The sequence below is a fragment of the Myxine glutinosa genome, chromosome 3, assembly GCF_964187855.1.
Source record: "Myxine glutinosa chromosome 3, kmMyxGlut1.1, whole genome shotgun sequence".
Classification (NCBI taxonomy): Eukaryota; Metazoa; Chordata; class Myxini; order Myxiniformes; family Myxinidae; genus Myxine; species Myxine glutinosa.
The window spans coordinates 215,772,339-215,796,423 of record NC_136263.1 but is presented as its reverse complement, the minus strand read 5'-3'; the positions used below and the strand labels follow the sequence as shown (position 1 = coordinate 215,796,423).

At 45.8% G+C, this 24,085-nt stretch overlaps 1 long non-coding RNA gene across 1 annotated transcript in view; it reads left to right on the top strand.

Moving 5' to 3' along the window:
- Positions 1 to 3,357: 3,357 nt before the first annotated feature.
- The window catches only part of LOC137423887 (uncharacterized), a 145,211-nt gene continuing 124,483 nt past the window's right edge, over positions 3,358 to 24,085 (top strand). Inside the window, exons 1-2 of the long non-coding RNA XR_010983800.2 lie at positions 3,358 to 3,667; positions 4,997 to 5,080. This is a non-coding gene — a long non-coding RNA (uncharacterized LOC137423887). The remainder of the gene's footprint in view (positions 3,668 to 4,996; positions 5,081 to 24,085) is intronic.

Genomic DNA, 24,085 nt, shown 5'->3' with positions numbered 1-24,085 from the left:
ATGTGACGGCGCTGCACGATTAGTGAGAGTGTGACGTCATCACCGAACATTCGAGCACCAGGAGCAAAAAGGTGAAGTGACTGCTATTTTTACTCTTGTTCTGTCCCTGGCTGGTCGCAGGTGGTCACATTCACTCGCGCTCTCTGTTCCTGGCTGCGTGGAAGGCGGACGCATTTTGCTCTCTCTCCCTCTCTCCCCGTGCCCTCGATGGAGGCGGCTGCATGTGGAGTGGTGCGCGCTAGCGAAGCGAGTGGCGGGGCCCGGTGGATCATGACGATTGGAGGAGGAAGGAGTTTGTCCGTCACGCCATGGGTCAGTGGCTGCTACAGGTGCAACTGCACACCATCTTGTGCGGTTCCCACGCGGTTGTTCCAAGACAGGTCAAGGAGACCAGAGCTGAGTACCGGCCAACGCACCACACCACATTTTATTTTTAATCCATCATCCCCTTGCGTTGTATACGAGTCCGTATGGAGGTGCCTCAATATAGGAATTCGTTTTGTTTTACCTTTGGTTTTGTTAATGCCTGCATTAATTTCATTAAACCTTTAGTTGTTGCATTTTTAATCCCTTGGGTTCTGTCTTGTTTATTTTTCATGGGTTCGAGGACGCCGAGTGAAATCCGTGCAGGTAAGCCCTTGCTACCCTCCACCCCCACGCGTGCCAAAGGAACCGCCAGTTTGGGTATACGCCTTGGAGTTAAAGCTTGGTCGGCCATCCGTAATCCCCGGCGACGCGACAGTATGTACTGTGCAATTAGAATGCGAGTACGTCTATAAAATACGTACAATAAAACCACACAATACAAGTCCAGGCAAGGGAATGCAATCTCTGATTTCTCGTTCTCTTTTAGCTTTTTAATGGCCGACACTATTTTTAATAAATAGCCCTGAGCAGTCGACTGACGGTCATCTCTTGAGGTTGTAGTTCAGACCTCTGCTGATTTAGGGGGACCCCCGTGGGAGACCCCTGCGCCCCTGGAAGGTCCCGTGATATGAAATCGAAAAATCTAAGGCCGAGTGATCCTGCGGACCATTGAGAAGAGCTGTATCTGATTTCATTCCTGTTTTCTTGCCCATCGACATAATTATTTATTTATTATTATAATTGGCTGGTGCAGTGTTCAGGTTTTATTCATTAACATTCCACTAAATAAATTAAGCGTAAAGTTATAATGAATATGTCGTGATAGGAAGTGAATCTTCATCACAGAGTATATACCTTGTAGTGAGTGTGTCTACCATGGGCAGATTGGAGAATATGTTGAATGAGTGCATTGGTGCAGGGAGACATTCCATGAATTCATAAAATGAAATGGACACTGCTAGGAGCTCCACAGACCAGGGAATGTAGGCTGTGGGTTGAGGTCTGGGTTAAAGAAAGGGCCGCACTGTGTGTTTCCCTTTGTACATTGGACAAGACTCCTAGCGGAGCAGAACATATTACTCTGGCAAGGTCATTGCTGATCATCAGTGGCAGGGCTAAAGAGGACTGGGGTTCAGGGACAGAGGAAGTGAATGAAAAAGAGACATTAATGAGAAACGGGGAAACAGACACGTCATGTTTTACAACTCAAGCTGTGGATGGACTCACAGTCTTCACACCTGAGGTATTGTTACCTAGAACTCGAAAAACGAAGTTAGTTTGGATTAATTTAGGAATCAGCACATTACCCGTAGGGTGGTTGCATCACCCTCTCCCCCAAGCGTTGTACTTGTCGAATTATGATGTCATAATTAAGGTACCGATGACATCACCATCAACGTATCTTATTCCCCAAGGGGAGTACTTGACAACGAGCAATGTTTCATTTTTTTCCATTGAGCTATTTGGGAGATATGGTTTTTTTTCTTTTTTTTTTCTTTTTTTGTATACTGAATCGTAATGTTTTTCCAAGATGGTATCCGTACCACTTGACCTATGACGTCATAATTAAGAATAAAACAATTCTACAGGCAGATGCGCTTCTATGGTAAAATTTCGTGTCAATCGGACCAACGGTTGTCGAGAAAATGAATTTTTAAAATGCAGATACGTACGCACATACACCACACGTATGCCACACCGACACCACACGTACACCACAAGTACACCACAAGTACACCACACGTATGCCATACGTACACCACACGTATGCCACACGTTCAGCACACGTACACCACAAGTACACCACACGTATGCCACACGTACACCAAATGTACGCCACACGTACACCAACATGTACACCACATGTACGCCACACGTACACCACATGCACGCCACACAGACACCACATGCACGCCACACGTACCCTACATGCACGCCACACGTACGCACGTACACCACACGTACGCACGCACACCACATGCACGCCACACGTACGCACATACACCACAAGTACACCACACGTATGCCACACCTACACCACAAGTACACCACACGTATGCCACACGTACACCACACGTATGCCACACGTACAGCACACGTACACCACAAGTACACCACACGTATACCAAATGTACGCCACACGTACACCACACGTACGCACGCACACCACATGCACGCCACACGTACGCACATACACCACAAGTACACCACACGTATGCCACACGTACACCACACGTATGCCACACGTACAGCACACGTACACCACAAGTACACCACACGTATACCAAATGTACGCCACACGTACACCACACGTACACCAACATGTACACCACATGTACGCCACACGTACACCACATGCACGCCACACGGACACCACATGCACGCCACACGTACGCACGTACACCACACGTACGCACGCACACCACATGTACACCACACGTACGCACGTATACCACACGTACGCACGTACACCACACGTACGCACGTACACATGTACACCACACGTACGCACGTACACCACACGTACGCACGTACACCACACGTACGCACGTACACCACATGTACGCCACACGTACGCACGTACACCCCATGTACGCATGTACACCACATGTACACCACGCATACTCAACCTAATGCCTAAACCTGCCTTTGGCGAGCGCAGGGTAATTAACAACATCCTCAAACCCAATGTAATGATTGTAAAGAAGAAGAAGGTTTTGGATAGAACCACGAAAATAAAAATTAATAAAAAAAAAGAAATAATTACTCATTGTATAATTAATAAATAATATATGGATCACGTGACACCGCAAATTGTACAGAACGTTTTGATCGGTCAGAAATGTGAGATGGTTTGGTGAAGATGGCATCGTTCGTTCGTTCTGAGCATTTAAACATAATATTCATCAATGACTCAGCAGGACTAGGTCACGTGTTCATTGTTTACCTGCAGCGGTCACAAGGTTACATGATACAAAGGTGTAACAGTCCAACACACGCAAGAAGGTGTAACAGTCATCTACCTGTCAACCCGGATCAGGCGATTGGCAGGTTCGTTTCGCTTGTCAAATGTGGATTAGTGGTAAATTTTGGCGAGAATATGTAATTTGTTCAGGGTTCAGGTGAAAACCCACCTGGTCTCCGCCACATACACCGGGGATCTATAACGTCCACCAATATCCAGTGCTGTCAGATGGACGTTCATTTAGTGTACGCATTGATGCATCTCCGGGGAGGTGACACACACCTGGATACCAGTTTACAACAGTCGAGATTCAAACCCAGGAAAGACAGCTCAGAGGTGAGTGTACACTCCAGGTGAGTGTGCACTCCAGGTGAGTGTGCACTCCATTAAGCGACACTCAATGTATCTTACCCTCCTTCCCCCTTTGTTCCTCCTCCTCTCCTTACCCTCCCCTCTCCTTTATCCTCCTCTCTCTCCTCCCCTCCCCCTCTCCTTTACCCTCCCTCTCTCTATTCCCCTCTCCCTCCCCCGCATTTCCCCTCCTCCCCTCTACCCTTCCTCTCTCTCTCCTCCACTTCCCCTCTCCTTTACCCTCCCTCTCTCTCCTCCCCTCCCCCTCTACTTTATCCTCCCTCTCTCTCCTCCCCTCCCCCTCTCCTTTACCCTCCCTCTCTCTATTCCCCTCTCCCTCCCCCGCATTTCCCCTCCTCCCCTCTACCCTTCCTCTCTCTCTCCTCCACTTCCCCTCTCCTTTACCCTCCCTCTCTCTCCTCCCCTCCCCCTCTACTTTATCCTCCCTCTCTCTCCTCCCCTCCCCCTCTCCTTTACCCTCCCTCTCTCTATTCCCCTCTCCCTTCCCCGCATTTCCCCTCCTCCTCTCTACCCTTCCTCTCTCTCTCCTCCCCTTCCCTCTCCCCTCCCTCTCCTCCTCTTCCCTACCCTCCCTCTCTCTCTCCTCCCCTTCCCCTCTCCTCTACCCTCCCTCTCTCCTCTTTCCTCTACTCTACCCTCCCTCTCTCTCCTCCCATTCCCCTACTCCTCTCTACACTCCCTCTTTCTCCTCCCCTTCCCCTCTACTCTACACTCCCTCTCTCCTCTACCTCTCTCCCCCTCCTCCCTCCTCCACACTCTTCCCCCTCCCTTACCCTCCTCGCTCCCCTGTCCCCCTCTCCCCTCTCTCCTCTCCTCTACCCTTCCCCGCTCCCCACCCCTCCCCCTCTCCCCACCCCTCCCCCCTCTCCCCACCCCTCCCCACCCCTCCCCCCTCTCCCCACCCCTCCCCCCTCTCCGCTACCCTACCCCCCTCTCCGCTACCCTTCCCTCCTCTCACCCCTCCTCCCTTCATATTCCCGGTACAAAGCGACTCTCTGTTGCCAAAATATATTTTCTAAATATTTTCTCATCTTGTGGTGAAAATGTAATACAACACCTGAATAATACAACCTGATGATGGAGGTTTGATTAATTCCAGGGAGGTTGTTCGTAGAGCTTTATGAACCGGCAGCTGGTATTAGCCTTGTCACCTTTGTGAGACACGATGAGGCCTGTGTAACTTGGTGTACCTGGTGTACCTGGTGTACAGGTAGGTTAATGTATGTAGAAATGAGCAGAGTGATTCCACATCTGAAGTGGTTCCTGTATTTCCCACAACCTTCTTTGTTTCAGCCTCCATTGAACTCGAGACTTTGTGCTGATTGTTGTGGAAATGTCTCGTGACAGGTGAAGGCTCCAATCTAAAAGGTCATCAAGGTAAAGCATTTCATGGCCACCAGCACGGCCTTGTTACAGGTACAGTTAATTCGGTTGTGACACCAGGTCGGATGGACTGTTTCCACTGATTAGTGTCATTAAATACTTCACACCCACGAGCGGATAAGACAGCCGGCTTGATGGTTTCCAATTTGAGAGGACAGCCTGGCTACCTTGATGATTGTTCACCTGCCAGGTGATTTTTACTTTGTCAGGCTCAACACCTGCTCAAGCAAACACACACACACACACACACACACACACACACACACACACACACACACACACACACACACACACACACACACACACACACACACACACACACACACACACACACACATATATATATATTTATATCTGGGCAGTGTCTGTGTTGTAACTGAACTACTCCCTCAAACTTTTGTTTCCGTGTTTGTGAAGTGTTTTGAATCACGTGGTGGTGAGGTGTTTTGAATTACTTGGTGGTGAGGTGTTTTGAATTATGTGGTGGTGAGTTGTTTTGAATCACGTGGTGGTGAGGTGTTTTGAATCACGTGGTGGTGAGGTGTTTTGAATTACTTGGTGGTGAGGTGTTTTGAATTATGTGGTGGTGAGTTGTTTTGAATCACGTGGTGGTGAGGTGTTTTGAATTATGTGCTGGTGAGGTGTTTTGAATTACGTGGTGGTGAGGTATTTTGAATTATGTGGGGGTGAGGTGTTTTTAAATGATGTGGTGGTGAGGTGTTTTGAATTACGTGGTGGTGAGGTGTTTTGAATTACGTGGTGGTGAGGTGTTTTGAATTATGTGGTGGTGAGTTGTTTTTAATCACGTGGTGGTGAAGTGTTTTGGATCACGTGGTGGTGAGGTGTTTTGAATTACGTGGTGGTGAGGTGTTTTGAATTACGTGGTGGTGAGGTGTTTTGAATTATGTGGTGGTGAGCTGTTTTGAATTATGTGGTGATGAGGTGTTTTGAATTACTTGGTGGTGAGGTGTTTTGAATTACGTGGTGGTGAGGTGTTTTGAATTACGTGGTGGTGAGGTGTTTTGAATTACGTGGTGGTGTGTTTTGAATTACGTGGTGGTGAGCTGTTTTGAATTATGTGGTGGTGTGTTTTGAATTACGTGGTGGTGAGGTGTTTTGAATTACGTGGTGGTGTGTTTTGAATTACGTGGTGGTGAGCTGTTTTGAATGATGTGGTGGTGAGGTGTTTTGAATTACGTGGTGGTGAGCTGTTTTGAATTATGTGGTGGTGAGGTGTTTTGAATTACGTTGTGGTGAGGTGTTTTGAATTACGTGGTGGTGAGCTGTTTTGAATGATGTGGTGGTGAGGCGTTTTGAATTACGTGGTGGTGAGGTGTTTTGAATTACGTGGTGGTGAGGTGTTTTGAATTACGTGGTGGTGAGGTGTTTTGAATTACGTGGTGGTGAGGTGTTTTGAATTACGTGGTGGTGAGGTGTTTTGAATTACGTGGTGGTGAGGTGTTTTGAATTACGTGGTGGTGAGCTGTTTTGAATTACGTGGTGGTGAGGTGTTTTGAAACACGTGGTGATGAGGTGTTTTGAATTACTTGGTGAGGTGTTTTGAATTACGTGGTGGTGAGGTGTTGTGAATTACTTGGTGGTGAGGTGTTTTAAATTACTTGGTGGTGAGGTGTTTTGAATTACGTGGTGGTGAGGTATTTTGAATTACGTGGTGGTGAGGTGTTTATAATTACGTGGTGGTGAGGTACTTATAATTACGTGGTGGTGAGATGTTTTGCATTACGTGGTGGTGAGGTGTTTTAAATTACGTGGTGTTGAGGTGTTTTGAATTACGTGGTGGTGAGGTGTTTATAATTACGTGGTGATGAGGTGTTTTGAATTACGTGGTGGTGAGGTATTTTGAATTCCGTGGTGGTGAGGTGTTTTGAATTATGTGGTGGTGAGGTATTTATAATTACGTGGTGGTGAGGTATTTATAATTACGTGGTGGTGAGGGGTTTTGAATTACGTGGTGGTGAGGCGTTTTGAATTACGTGGTGGTGAGGTGTTTATAATTACGTGGTGGTGAGGTGTTTTGAATTACGTGGTGGTGATGTGTTTTGAATTACTTGGTGGTGAGGTGCTTATAATTACGTGGTGGTGAGGTGTTTTGAATTACATGGTGGTGAGGTATTTATAATTACGTGGTGGTGAGGTATTTATAATTACGTGGTGGTGAGGTGTTTTGAATTACGTGGTGGTGAGGTGTTTTGAATTACGTGGTGGTGAGGTGTTTTGAATTACGTGGTGGTGAGGTATTTATAATGACGTGGTGGTGAGGTGTTTATAATTACGTGGTGGTGAGGTGTTTTGAATTACGTGGTGGTGAGGTGTTTTGAATTACTTGGTGGTGAGGTGTTTTAAATTACATGGTGGTGAGGTGTTTTGAATTACGTGGTGGTGAGGTGTTTTGAATTACTTGGTGGTGAGGTGTTTTAAATTACGTGGTGGTGAGGTGTTTTAAATTATGTGGTGGTGAGGTGTTTTGAATTACGTGGTGGTGAGGTGTTTATAATTACGTGGTGGTGAGGTGTTTTGAATTACGTGGTGGTGAGGTATTTTGAATTACGTGTCGGGGAGGTGTTTTGAATTACGTGGTGGTGAGGTATTTATAATTACGTGGTGGTGAGGTGTTTTGAATTACGTGGTGGTGAGGTGTTTTGAATTACGTGGTGGTGAGGTGTTTATAATTACGTGGTGGTGAGGTGTTTTGAATTACGTGGTGGTGAGATGTTTTGAATTACGTGGTGGTGAGGTATTTATAATTACGTGGTGGTGAGGTATTTATAATTACGTGGTGGTGAGGTGTTTTGAATTACGTGGTGGTGAGGTGGTTTGAATTACTTGGTGGGGAGGTGTTTTGAATTACGTGGTGTTGAGGTGTTTATAATTATGTGGTGGTGAGGTATTTATAATTACGTGGTGGTGAGGTGTTTTGAATTATGTGGTGTTGAGGTGTTTTGAATTACGTAGTGGTGAGGTGTTTATAATTATGTGGTGGTGAGGTGTTTTGAATTACGTGGTGCTGAGGTGTTTTGAATTACTTGGTGGTGAGGTGTTTTAAATTACGTGGTGGTGAGGTGTTTTGAATTATGTGGTGGTGAGGTGTTTTGAATTACTTGGTGGTGAGGTGTTTTAAATTACGTGGTGGTGAGGTGTTTTGAATTACGTGGTGGTGAGGTGTTTTGAATTACGTGGTGGTGAGGTTTTTATAATTACGTGGTGGTGAGGTGTTTTGAATTACGTGGTGGTGAGGTATTTTGAATTACGTGGTGGGGAGGGTGTTTTGAATTACGTGGTGGTGAGGTATTTATAATTACGTGGTGGTGAGGTGTTTTGAATTATGTGGTGGTGAGGTGTTTTGAATTACATGGTGGTGAGGTGTTTATAATTACGTGGTCGTGAGGGGTTTTGAATTACGTGGTGGTGAGGTGTTTTGAATTACGTGGTGGTGAGGTGTTTTGAATTACGTGGTGGTGAGGTGTTTATAATTACGTGGTCATGAGGGGTTTTGAATTACGTGGTGGTGAGGTGTTTATAATTACGTGGTGGTGAGGTGTTTTGAATTACATGGTGGTGAGGTGTTTATAATTACGTGGTCATGAGGGGTTTTGAATTACGTGGTGGTGAGGTGTTTATAATTACGTGGTGTTGAGGTGTTTTGAATTACGTGGTGGTGAGGTGTTTTGAATTACTTGGTGGTGAGGTGTTTTGAATTACGTGGTGGTGAGGTGTTTTGAATTACGTGGTGGTGAGGTGTTTTGAATTACATGGTGGTGAGGTGTTTATAATTACGTGGTCATGAGGGGTTTTGAATTACGTGGTGGTGAGGTGTTTATAATTACGTGGTGTTGAGGTGTTTTGAATTACGTGGTGGTGAGGTGTTTTGAATTACTTGGTGGTGAGGTGTTTTGAATTACGTGGTGGTGAGGTGTTTATAATTACTTTGTGGTGAAGTGTTTTGAATTACGTGGTGGTGAGGTGTTTTGAATTACGTGGTGGTGAGGTGTTTTGAATTACGTGGTCTTGAGGGGTTTTGAATTACGTGGTGGTGAGGGGTTTTGAATTACGTGGTGGTGAGGTATGTATAATTACGTGGTGGTGAGGTGTTTTGAATTACGTGGTTGTGAGGGGTTTTGAATTACGTGGTGGTGAGGTATTTATAATTACGTGGTCGTGAGGGGTTTTGAATTATGTGGTGGTGACGTGTTTTGAATTACGTGGTCGTGAGGGGTTTTGAATTACGTGGTGGTGAGGTGTTTTGAATTACGTGGTAGTGAGGGGTTTTGAATTACGTGGTGGTGAGGGGTTTTGAATTACGTGGTCGTGAGGGGTTTTGAATTACGTGGTCGTGAGGGGTTTTGGATTACGTGGTGGTGAGGGGTTTTGAATTACTTGGTGGTGAGGTGTTTTGAATTACGTGGTGGTGATGTGTTTTGAATTACGTGGTGGTGAGGTGTTTTGAATTACGTGGTGGTGAGGTGTTTTGAATTACTTTGTGGTGAGGTGTTTTGAATTACGTGGTGGTGAGGTGTTTTGAATTACGTGGTGGTGAGGTGTTTTGAATTACGTGGTGGTGAGGTGTTTTGAATTACGTGGTGGTGAGGTGTTTTGAATTACGTGGTGGTGAGGTGTTTTGAAGTACGTGGTGGTGAGATGTTTTGAATTACGTGGTGGTGAGGTGTAATCGTCCCAAACTTCCAGTCTGCACCTACCCCTCCCCGATGTGTGTGCTGAGGGGTTCTTTCTTGAAAAAAAAACATTCAACATAAATCTCCAACCTAAATTGCCTATAAAAATGTAATATCACAAACACAACAAATACATTTGTGCAAAATAATTGTTTGTGTTATGATTGGTGAAAATCATGACAACACAGCAACTCAGGTGCAGTCATTATCCTCAGCTAAAACAAGCGTTCCGCCTCGGTCCCCCGTCGGTGAAGTGATGTGAGTTGACAAAGAGGAAGACGCAAGGCGGCCATATTTGATTTTGACGTGGCGACCCAATTTTCAATAGCGTTCTTCCTTATGCCTAGATACAGGCACACACCAGATTAAAAGTTGGTACTTCGCTTATTTTTCAAGATATTCCGTTCACAAGGTTCAACGCACGCACGCACGGACGCACGCACAGACGGACGCACGCACGGACGCACTCACGCACGGACGCACGCACGGACGGAGGGGAAAACCATAGTCCCCCTTTCACTCCGCGGTGCGACGGGGCACAATAAGCCCGTTCGTCAGTAACGACACGTCGTGAGGCGAGCGCAGCGAGCCGAGCCAAGCTAGTATATATATATATATATATATATATATATATATATATATATATATATATATATATATATATATATATATATATATTGTTACGGGTCGCGGACAAGATGTTATTTTGACCGAGCGGTTGGTATGACCGCGACCGTTACAGGATCCCCGATTGGCCCGACTCCCCCAACGTTGACCAGATCACACCACAGATATTCAATTTGGAAACCTCTAAAGCGACCGAAAGAGAAGGAAGAGAGAATAAGACAGAGTACGGAGGAATAACAGGATTTATTATACACACAAGCAAAAAGAAGGAGCGATCACAGTTATTTACAAGCAATGGATGGAAGAAGCAGTCACACAGTGAATCGTTAGCTTATACTAGTCAATTTACTTAACCCCAGGACAACGATTAGGACAGACGACGTTCACACTTACACGGGGGATATTGCAGGCAGGTATGGCTTGAGGATGGATGGTTGTTTTGGGAGGCAATGGAGGGTCCTGCGTGGATTGCTGCCTGGCGCGTCCTTTTCGTGGCCTGCGGCCCCTTACCTGCCCCCTTAGCTGCAGCACAGCTGGTCGCACGATGGCTCGCACACACCTGCTCGTTCAGGCGTCTTCCTTCTCCCCAGCAACAACGAGCGACAGCAAGCAAGAGGACGGGGTCAGAGCAAGAGGGTGGAGTGCGTCCCGCGGCGGCTTATATTGGTTTCCTCACCGAACCTTCGCGCACTTTCTCGGGGGTTCCCGCTCCGCCCTCTCTTAGCCAAACCCCTTGTTCTGGGTTGGATGAGCGGGGCCGACTTACTCCTCCCCCCTATGACGAGGGGGGCGACCCGTCTTCTCTAGCCACTCCCCTTGTTCGTAATGGCCGCAAATGGCGAAAACCGGTCAGCAGCTGCAGGTACTGCGCCGTCACGTTGCACAGCAGTTCAGTACTGCAATAAACGGTTGCTGTGAAAGCTCAAGTGGGGGAATCCCTGGCACTTGAGCTGCCATGGATCATCGGAGGGGCCTACGCTTTATTTTGTTTGATGCAATGCAGAGTCAATCTAGTGGGAAACACATATTTAGCCTACATAGAATAAGGAAATAAACTATTTAAAAAGATATATCGTGGCCTGTGTGTAAGTTTCATGGAATTAACTAGGAGGACGGCTGCGACCATTATTTACATTACGAGGGTGTTACACACAACAAAACCATACTTTTCACATTCGTTACACTTCCTCCAAAATTGTTACACTTTTCAATACCGTTACACTTCTCAAATTCGTTACACTGCACCCTCCTTTCTTCAGGCCTGTTCTCGCGCCTACAAAACTTTAACTTAGTGTGACACGTAGGTGTAATTCCCTCTACAATTAACCTGATCCTGAGTGTGACAATCTTAAAACACAAATAAGTATGTCCCCCTATTGCATTGCACCCTGTCTAACAGACTCAAGCCCACAGCTAACCGAATTACGGAATTGTTCTCAAACTATACATTTACGGTGGGGAGCATTATTTACAGTGACGTTATTTCTTATTTACAACGCAACCCAGGACCTGTGTTTTTTTCTTTTTTTTCTTTTTAGGGAACAAGAAAAAGAAATTCCTGTTGGGAGGGAGGAGACAACACGCATTGCATCGATGCACCAGTACCAATACCACCAAAGCACCCAAAAGCACCACCAAGCACCAAAAGCACCACCAAGCACCACAAAAGCACCAAAAGCACCACTCGATGCACAGTCACCACTGTTCATAATAAACACAACAAAACAACTGGTGGTGGTCTTCTCTTTCTCTGCTGGGCCGATGTTCTTCCCGACGTCTTCTGGCTTCATGCGGCCTACTTGGAAATAATAAAAAGCACAACTTGTGTTCATTTTTATTTAGGGCCGCAGGGGCCAACTAAGGGTGGTCCACCTGTTTGGCATAGGTGCCGCCTTACCGAGGTCCACAAGCAAGATTCCCTGGCCACTATGGCCGGTCTCCAACAGAGGTGCCCTGCCCCAGAACCTGGGGTCCATCAAGTGGTACTTGGCCGCAGAACAGCGGTCCATAAAGTGGTACATCAACGCAATGCATGCTGGTTCTGAGAATCTCGTGTGCACAATGGCCATCTCACGCGCGCTCCCCTCGGCGCCCAATGGCGCACAGGTCCTCAAGTGGGAGACAAAAGGGGGGAAGACAAATGAGTGAGGGGTAAGGTCACAAGGGTACACGTCAATAAAGGCAATGCAGGGTGAAGTGCGTACGGAGAGCGAAGTGAGAAAAACTCGTCCCTACCGTACGTCACCCCCCCTGTCACCTACACTACCCTTGCCCTTACCCCATATTTACAAGAATTTACACCTTTACAAATTCATCACTACGTCTTGTCTTCCCCATCTTTCCCTTCAACACCAAATTCGTCTCCAATCCCTCTACTTCAAAATTTGCCATCACCAATTCATCATCAATCCTCATAAGGAGGGAGAGATGGAATTACGCACAATGTCACACCCACGTCATGATGCGTCTCACAATCCAAAACATTTGCAGTAATGAAAAATAATAAAACATGGCATGGTGTGGAGTTACCTCATCTCAGGTGAGTGGATGCAGATGGTGCGAGGAGACTCCAATCCTAACTATCCTGTAAATGACCTTAACACTCTTTACACTACCCGGGGTCTTTCCCTGCCAATCCATTGGCCACTTACACTATGGGTTCTAACAACCAAATTCCCATTGACCAAACTGTGGTGCTTCTCAATTTGGGGTCTCACTCCCCCGATTCATCTCCCGGTGCCCTTGCACAATTTCTGGGCTGTGACGTGTAGCTCTCCCAGCAGGTCTACCCACCTGCACACCTCCACCACTGCAGTTGCCTCCCGAGCTTACCTGCTCCTCACCCTAACCTATCTAACTGGGGAAGGCCCCTCCTGGCTCTGTCACCCCTTGGTGCCCTCTGGCACTGGGCTACCCGGGTCCGTCCTCCGGATCCTCGGGCCCCATCCACAACTACTGGCTCCCAGAGCCCACCTGCGGCCTCACCTGGCCGACATCCTCACAGTGGTGGAGTGCCCAAACCAACTACACACACTAACAGGCTACACGCCCAGCCATTTCCACAACACTAATGCACCCATCCAAACATCATTCTTCCACTCGCACCACAGATGCCAATATCCAACCACAATTTACCTATACCCTCTACCTAACACTTACACTACCCGCCCCGGGTATCCGTGATGGGGGTCCACTCTTCCCCCATTCACACCTTCGCACCATCCACTCCACTCTATAGTTTCCATCCTACTCACTCCACGACCATCCATTCCAATACTCCATATATTCCACACTCCATGTCTTCCACACAACCATTTATTCCATACACCTGTTGGTGCACACCTGTGCACTCACACCTGGTGCCACCTGCACCCTCCTTCCTTCCTGGACCATTTGGTCAACACCACACACAATCACCTTCACTCACTCATACACTGCTCCATCCACCTGTTCAGTTGCACACCTGTGCAATCACACCTGTTCAATCCTCAAACACACGGCATCATCTCATCTAACTACTCCCCTCTGAAACTTGCGCTTCCCAGTCACCCCTTTAAACTATTGCGCTCCCACGTCATTATCATCCACACTAAACTACCTGCGTCCCCACTACAGGTATCAGTCACTAACTAACCTTAACGTTACCTAATGTCATCTTCGCTAGATCCCTACACACGATATATCCTAACCCTCCCGGGCTAGTTTTCACTGCCATCAACCCCATAAACTAGTGCTCCTTTGCCCCCCCCCCCCCTCCGTGAAGGATGGTGGATTTGCCATCCCACCACATCGGGGGTCTCTCACTATAAATTTTGTTCATCCAAATTCAATAAATCAAAAATTTGCTAATCACTCTACCATCATCAAATTTTGCTTTTTTCTAATTTCGGGGCCAAAACACTATCCTCATCACCCGTCTACTTATTAGATCCTCTCGGTGCGCCAATTCCCTTCTAAAGTTCGGCTTCGTACAGCCGAGCAATGAACGCGGGTTCTTTGGTGCCGGCGGCTGGATGCGTCCGGCACTCGGTGCAGGGACGGGGGCTTACCCGTGCCGAGATCCCATGCACCACCTCGGCGCGGAGCCATCCAATTGCCCGATCTCGACCTGCCGGAACGTCTCAATAAAAAGTGGTCGCCATGACGACCCTTCCTATCGGGCTGCCCGCTCCGCCTAGTGGAGCCCGGACACGGCCGTTCCAAGCGAGGCACAGCGTGGATCACGTACGGCGGTCCTATCGAACCCGCCGTGGCTCGGATCCCCGCTGGTTCTCGCGGCACGCGAAGCCCGGCACGCACCGAGGGCCCGATTCGGCTATATGTCGCTCTAACCGCTAACCCGGTTACCGTCGATGCTTCACCTGCATGCTTACACGCATACGCTACCCCTTTCTTGCCCATACATCCAGCTGTTCCCATGCTCCTCGTCGTACCTTCTCTAACACACCCAGGTACACTCATTCCGCTCACAGACTTGGTCACACACCTGACCACCGAACACCTTGGCACACATTCGTCGCTCGCACACCTCACCAACACACCTCTTCGCGCCCCCTCCTCGGTCACCTCCTCTGTGACAATCACAGGTGTGCTCTCACTCGCACACCCAACCACGTGCCTCACGACCAACTCAAGTGTGCATTCCCACACAAGCTCTACCATTCCAGGTGTGCATCCTTCCATTCCAGGTGTACATCCTCGCTCACCTGTCACATCTAACTCACGCTCCGTGCCACTCTCACTACTCTCACCACCACTCTTGACAACGCACTCTTTCCTCATGCACCTGTCCGTTACACACCTTTCTCGCGCACACTCTCCCGTTACACCCTCTGTAACACTCACCACAGGCGTGCATTCCCCCTTACTCTTGACAGCGCACTCTTTCCCCGTGCACCTGTCCGTTACACACCTTTCTCGCGCATCCTCTTGCGCACACTCTTTCGTTACTTCCTCCGTAACACTTACCACACTGCGCTTCCATGTACCCCATCGCACACGCGCTATGACCGACTCACTCTCGACAGCACCCTCACTGGTCGGCGCGCACTTTTTCCTCACACACCCCATGGTCGGACATTCTCGCACACCTCTTTTTTCGCACACCTGACCTGTCACACACTTCACCAACGGCCTCTCACGAACACCCGGGTCCACAACAACCCCCAAGCCGACTGAAGCTCCCCTCGCATCATGTACATTTCCGATTATATCGCCACTCACCTTGGCACCTCTTCGTCGCACCTCTTCTGCCACCTGCAAACTCTTTATTTGGTTAGCGAGCACGACATCACGATTTGAGCACCGACCTTGTACCAATTCCATTACCTCCTCCTTTATTTCTCTCTTAGTTTCTGTCCGTCTCTTCTTAATTTCACTCACCTCTTCTTCCACTTCCTCTAATTTTTGCTTCACCTCTTTTATTTCCCGGTGCGTCTCCTCAAGTTCGTCCTCTAAGGCTACCGTGACCGTCTCTATGTGCATCCTCACCTGCCGGTCCTTTGTCTCCATTACTTCTGTCACCTCATCCAACCTCATTGTCAGTCCCTCACGTACCATCTGACATTGCCTCTGTGTCGCTATTAAGTCATTTTTAATTTCTTTTTGTGTCGCCTTTAACCCTCCTAGTACCGCAGTGTTCTTTTGAACCTGCTCCACTAACTCCGTCTGTCCCTCTGTCAGCTGTTCCACCTCCTCCGCCAGATCTTCTATTCCCCCTTGTAACTTTGCCGTCCCATTTCTCACCTCTTTCTCCATACGCTTCTCACCTCGCTTTACCTCCTCGCGTAGCCCCGAAACCTCCTCACTTACACCTCATCGTATCCCCTCTTTCATCTCCTCCATCTCTTTTGTAGATGCCACCCTCATCTGTCCCAATTCATCCCTCTGAGCATCCAGTTTACTTTCTAACCCGATTTGCACCTCCTCTATCTGGTTCCCCATTCGTTTGATTTCCTTGGCAGATTGTTCCCCTATTTCCCGCAATTTGTCCTCCATCCTATTTTCTAACCCCATTAACCCATTTTTCACCTCTTTTATCCCATTGTCTAACCCCTCAAATTTAGCTTCTAGCCGTTCCCCCATTTCTCCCATTTTGCCCCCCATTTCTCCCATGTTGCCCCCCATTCGCTCACTATCAGCCCTCATTTGCTCACTCTGAGCATCCATCCGATTACCCCCATTTGGCCCTCCAATCGCTCCCCCTGAGCATCCATTTTTGCCATCATTTGAATCATAAAGACTCGCATGTACTCTGGCATCTCTGGCTCGGCTGCCGCGACCACGGGCGCAGCGCAATTTGGTACTGCTACGGTCACGGGCGCGGCAAAATTTGGTGCCGCTACACCCACGTGCGCGAGGACGCCATCTTGTGCGTCTGATACTCCCTCAACCGCCTCCTCATTGCTCCCCTCCATTTGATCCTGGGTTACTCCTAACCCCTCCTCTAGCTCACCCACCGGCATCCGATCGCCTTGACCAGCCATGGCGCGATTTCCAAAATTCGGGTTTTTGTAAAACAAAAGCAAATTTCGGCCACTTTGTAATTTTGAGCGCGTTAAACGCTTCAGGTCCGAATCCCACTCCTGACACCAATTGTTACGGGTCGCGGACAAGATGTTATTTTGACCGAGCGGTTGGTATGACCGCGACCGTTACAAGATCCCCGATTGGCCCGACTCCCCCAACGTTGACCAGATCACACCACAGATATTCAATTTGGAAACCTCTAAAGCGACCGAAAGAGAAGGAAGAGAGAAGAAGACAGAGTACGGAGGAATAACAGGATTTATTATACACACAAGCAAAAAGAAGGAGCGATCACAGTTATTTACAAGCAATGGATGGAAGAAGCAGTCACACAGTGAATCGTTAGCTTATACTAGTCAATTTACTTAACCCCAGGACAACGATTAGGACAGACGACGTTCACACTTACACGGGGGATATTGCAGGCAGGTATGGCTTGAGGATGGATGGTTGTTTTGGGAGGCAATGGAGGGTCCTGCGTGGATTGCTGCCTGGCGCGTCCTTTTCGTGGCCTGCAGCCCCTTAGCTGCCCCCTTAGCTGCAGCGCAGCTGGTCGCACGATGGCTCGCACACACCTGCTCGTTCAGGCGTCTTCCTTCTCCCCAGCAACAACGAGCGACAGCAAGCAAGAGGACGGGGTCAGAGCAAGAGGGTGGAGTGCGTCCCGCGGCGGCTTATATTGGTTTCCTCACCGAACCTTCGCGCACTTTCTCGGGGGTTCCCGCTCCGCCCTCTCTTAGCCAAACCCCTTGTTCTGGGTTGGATGAGCGGGGCTGACTTACTCCTCCCCCCTATGACGAGGGGGGCGACCCGTCTTCTCTAGCCACTCCCCTTGTTCGTAATGGCCGCAAATGGCGAAAACCGGTCAGCAGCTGCAGGTACTGCGCCGTCACGTTGCACAGCAGTTCATTACTGCAATAAACGGTTGCTGTGAAAGCTCAAGTGGGGGAATCCCTGGCACTTGAGCTGCCATGGATCATCGGAGGGGCCTACACTTTATTTCGTTTGATGCAATGCAGAGTCAATCTAGTGGGAAACACATATTTAGCCTACATAGAATAAGGAAATAAACTATTTAAAAAGATATATCGTGGCCTGTGTGTAAGTTTCATGGAATTAACTAGGAGGACGGCTGCGACCATTATTTACATTACGAGGGTGTTACACACAACAAAACCATACTTTTCACATTCGTTACACTTCCTCCAAAATTGTTACACTTTTCAAAACCGTTACACTTCTCAAATTCGTTACAATATATATATATATATATATATATATATATATATATATATATATATATATATATATATATATATATACACATATATACATACATACATACATACATACATACATACATATATACATACATACATACATACATACATATATACATACATACATACATACATACATACATACTGACTTGGCTCGGCTCGCTGCGTTCGCCTCACGGGCTTGTTTTAGCTGAGCATACTTGAGTTGATGTGTTAACATCATTTATATCATTCTATGAATACCAGCTCGTTTATTGTTATTTTCAACACCGAACTCATCTTCCCTTCCTGTTCTGGCTGGAGTTACCCAAGGTAGTGTTCTGGGCCCTGTACTATTTCTGGTCTTCATCAATGACCTCTCCAACTCTCTGGAAAATCCTCTCTATCTCTTTGCTGACGACTCCACTATCTGCCGCTCCATTCCTCATCCCTCAGATCGGCAGTCTGCAGCCTCCTCACTCTCTGCAGACCTGGACAAAATCACAGACTGGTCAAACAAGTGGAACATGTCTTTCAATCCTGACAAATCTCACACTCTTACAATGTCTCTCCGAAAGGACCGACTGGACAACCCTCCCATCTACTTTCTCAACAATCGTCTCCAAGAAGTTCTGTCGCTCAAGCTTTTGGGTCTCACTATCTGCCATGATCTTTCTTGGGAAAACCACATTTCCAAGCTGGCCTCCAAAGCCAGTCGCCGACTGGGCATCCTCCGTCGTGCAAAGTCCTTCCTTGGCACACCTGAGCTCCTCACCACATACAAGGCTTTCATCCGCAGCTCAATGGAATACTGTTCCCCCCTCTGGGCTGGTGCTCCTTCCTCACACCTTGCTCGGCTTCACGCTGTTGAGGCCAAAGCTTTCAGAATCATTGGAATCTCCTGCGATGTAGTCAACTCCGAGGGCCTTTCACTCACTCACCGCAGGCAGGTTGGTGGTCTTTCTGTCTTCTACCGACTCCTCTCCGGCCTTGCTCCCCCAGCTCTCTCTGTGCTCTGCCCCCCCAATATTCCTTCAGGTCGCACAAGATCTGCCTGCAACCCTCTTATGGTTAAACTGCCAAAGTCTAGGCTCTCTGCTCACCTTCACTCTTTCATTCCCCTTTTCTCCCACCTCTGGAACAAACTCCCCCACTCCCTTCAATCCCACTCTAAAGTGGTTCTAAAAACAGCTGTTCACCACCATCTCTTATCTTCCCCCATCGAAAACCTAGATCTTTTCTACCCCCGGTAATTCACCCCAGAGTCCTTGCAGTGTTCATATGTTTTATTCCTCTCCCACCTCCCCCCAAGTCCTCCCGATGTCCCTGCTCTCAAATGTTGTGTTTGTGTCCTTCCCCCTCTCTCCCCATCTTGTCTGCCGCTCCCCTTGTTTTTTGTGTTTTGTGTGTCGGTTTGTCTTTTTGTGTGATTAATGTTAGCTCTTTCACGAGCCTCGATCTTGTATACAAAAAAAAAAAAAAAAAAAAAAAAATTCTACACCTTCCAAATAAAGGGATGTGTTTACTGGTGCAAATGTTTGCATACATTTCCCCTTACACTTTTAAATGTTGAACTGAAACTTGGTCGGGGGCTGTGTATCACAAAGCAAGTCTCCCTCATATTACTTGGCAATTATTTTCTTTTTTTGACAAGGATGTTGATCACTTCGGTTTGTGTGTTTGTCTGTCCGCTCACTTCTACTTGCCTACAGGTCACAATTTTAACCGGATCTACACGAAACCGCACCAAATGGTAGAGTTCGTTGTCCGACAGAATCCTACTTATTTTTGAGGCTAAAAGGTCAAAGTAGGACAAAGGTCAACCACTTTCTTGAAATTTCTAAAATCCTCAATTTTCATCCGATTGACTTGATATGTGAATAGGATTTTCACATCAATGAACTGAATTCAACCACCAACTATTTTTGAGATTAAAATAGGCCAAAAGGTCAACAAAGGCCTGAGGTCAACCACTTTTCCCAAATTTTCTAAAATCCTCAATTTTCATCCGATTGACTTGAAATCTGAATAGGATTTGCATATCAGCATAATGAAACCAACCACTAACTATTTTTGAGGTCAACATAGGCCAAACGTTCAACATAGGCCAACAGGTTAACATAGGCCAAATTTCTAAAATTGCCAATTTTCATCCGATTAACTTAAAATTTGAATAGGATTTTCACATCAGTGAACTGAATTCAACCACCAACTATTTTTGAGATCAAAATTGGCCAAAAGGTCAACAAAGGCCTGAGGTCAACCACTTTTCCCAAATTTCTAAAATCCTCAATTTTCATCCGATTGACTTGAAATCTGAATAGGATTTGCATATCAGCATAATGAAACCAACCACTAACTATTTTTGAGGTCAACATAGGCCAAAAGTTCAACATAGGCCAACAGGTCAACATAGGCCAAATTTCTAAAATTGCCAATTTTCATCCGATTAACTTAAAATTTGAAGACGATTTGCATATCTGGTCACTGAATTCAACCCCCAACTATTTTTATGTCAACATAGGCCAAAAGATCAACATAGGCCAGATTTATCAAATCCTCAATTTTCATCCGATTGACTTTAAATTTGAATACGATTTTCATATCCGTCAACTGAATTCAACCACCAACTATTTTTGAGATCAAAATAGGCCAAAAGGTCAACAAAGGCCTGAGGTCAACCACTTTTCCCAAATTTCTAAAATCCTCAATTTTCATCGAATTGAGGTGAAATCTGAATAGGATTTTGCATATCAGCTTACTGAAACCAACCACCAACTATTTTTGAGTTCAACATAGGCCAAAAGTTCAACATGGGCCAACAGGTCAACATAGGCCAAATTTCTAAAATTGCCAATTTTCTTCCGATTAACTTAAAATTTGAAGACGATTTGCATATCTGGTCACTGAATTCAACCCCCAACTATTTTTATGTCAACATAGGCCAAAATATCAACATAGGCCAGATTTATCAAATCCTCAATTTTCATCCGATTGACTTTAAATTTGAATAGGATTTTCATATCCGTCAACTGAATTCAATCACCAACTATTTTTGAGATCAAAATAGGCCAAAAGGTCAACAAAGGCCTGAGGTAAACCACTGTTCCCAAATTTCTAAAATCCTCAATTTTCATCCGATTGAGGTGAAATCTGAATAGGATTTGCATATAAGCTTACTGAAACCAACCACCAACTATTTTTTATGTCAACATAGGCCAAAAGTTCAACATAGGTCAAAACATCAACATAGGCCAGATTTCTAAAATCCTCAATTTTCATCGGATTGAGGTGAAATCTTAATAGGATTTGCCAATCAGCTTACTGAAACCAACCACCAACTATTTTTGAGTTCAACATAGGCCAAAAGTTCAACATAGGCCAACAGGTCAACATAGGCCAAATTTCTAAAATTGCCAATTTTCTTCCGATTAACTTAAAATTTGAAGACGATTTGCATATCTGGTCACTGAATTCAACCCCCAACTATTTTTATGTCAACATAGGCCAAAATATCAACATAGGCCAGATTTATCAAATCCTCAATTTTCATCCGATTGACTTTAAATTTGAATAGGATTTTCATATCCGTCAACTGAATTCAATCACCAACTATTTTTGAGATCAAAATAGGCCAAAAGGTCAACAAAGGCCTGAGGTCAACCACTGTTCCCAAATTTCTAAAATCCTCAATTTTCATCCGATTGAGGTGAAATCTGAATAGGATTTGCTTATAAGCTTACTGAAACCAACCACCAACTATTTTTGAGATCAAAATAGGCCAAAAGGTCAACAAAGGCCTGAGGTCAACCACTTTTCCCAAATTTCTAAAATCCTCAATTTTCATCGGATTGAGGTGAAATCTGAATAGGATTTGCATATCAGCTTACTGAAACCAACCACCAACTATTTTTGAGTTCAACATAGGCCAAAAGTTCAACACAGGCCAACAGGTCAACATAGGCCAAATTTCTAAAATTGCCAATTTTCTTCCGATTAACTTAAATTTGAAGACGATTTGCATATCTGGTCACTGAATTCAACCCCCAACTATTTTTATGTCAACATAGGCCAAAATATCAACATAGGCCAGATTTATCAAATCCTCAATTTTCATCCGATTGACTTTAAATTTGAATAGGATTTTCATAACCGCCAACTGAATTCAACCACCAACTATTTTTGAGATCAAAATAGGCCAAAATGTCAACAAAGGCCTGAGGTCAACCACTGTTCCCAAATTTCTAAAATCCTCAATTTTCATCCGATTGAGGTGAAATCTGAATAGGATTTGCATATCAGCTGACTGAAACCAACCACAAACTAGTTTTTGAGGTCAACATCGGTCAAAAGGTCAACATAGGCCGAATTTCTAAAATTGACAATTTTCATCCGATTAACTTAATTTGAAGAAGATTTGCATATCAGGTCACATAATTCAACCACCAATTATTTGTGAAGTCAAAAGAATGCTCTACCGAGTGCCATTCTACTTTATTCGCTTTTGCCAAGTGTCGCTATATGAGTGATTTTTCATTTGTTTGTTTGTGAACAAGATATCTCTAAAATGTGGAGACGGATTCGGACGAGATTTGGCAGAGATGTAGCGTATGTGACAAGGACGAAATGATTAGATTTTGGTGAAGATCCGGATCCGGATCCGGCTAGTATAATTTTTTAAGTGATTCTTCATCATTGAGTGATATGGCGAACCAGGCGGAGGTATTGAGTGATATGGAGAAACTTCGCACCTCTATATCTCTTAAACCAGTCCATGGAAAAAATGGAAACATGCCTTATTGTCAAGTACTCCCCTTGGGGAATAAGATATGTTGATGATGTCATCGGTGCCAAATTATGACGTCATAATTCGACAAGTACAACGCTTGATCTGATCAGTATGAAAAAAAAGAAATTCCTCTGCAATTCTTGTTCCGATTGACACAAATTTTTCACCATATGAGCGCCTCCTCCTGTAGAATATTTTAATGATAATTATGACGTCAGATATCATGTGTTACAGGCGCTATCTTGGAAAAACCGAAAAACGTTGCACCTCTATATCTCTGTAACCGCTCTATGGAAAAAAAAATGAAACGTGACTCATTGTACAGAACTCCATATGGGGAATTGGTGCCGTTAATGATGACGTCATTGGTGCCATAATTATGACGTCATAATTCGACAGGGACAACGCTTAGTCTGATCAGTTTGAAATTTATTGAGCATAATCTATGCAACAATGATATTAGAGAATATAAATTTATGATGTCATCGCTCACGTGGTCTGGCAGCCATAATGGATCAAAGAAAAAAAGCAACGTTCAAAAACAGAAGAGTTGGCTCACACCAAGTTGACTGTGCAGGGTAAGTATTCTATGAATACCTTCTAGTTATTTAATAAAGTTGATTGTAAAGACATCGTTATTTATTATGATCATCATTTTAAAACCCTCATCATCATTTCGTCACATATAACATCGTCCTTGTTATTGCGTGTTGTATTTTGATTGTGACTTTTTTTTCAGTGATATATTAATTATTTTAACCATTGTAGACGATTTCGAGTAAATGACATGTTATGTTTGACGTGTATAGTTGATCATAACGCCAACATGGAGTTTCATGGCATGACTGCAAGTGCACTCCACATTCTAATGACTTTGGCGCATGACCAAGGCCAGGAGGGCAGAACTTGGCACGTTTACCCGTTGAGGTGACAATTCAAGGACAGCAGATTGTTTCAACTGTCTATAAGCACTTTACACCTTGTGTATCCTTGACGTATTCCCAGGGGCTCATACTGTTGAGCTTTTAAAGAAGAAGTTTTGTGCTTTGTCACAAGTATATGCAGGCCTCAGATGGCTTACACAGACAAAATGTGCACTTCGCAT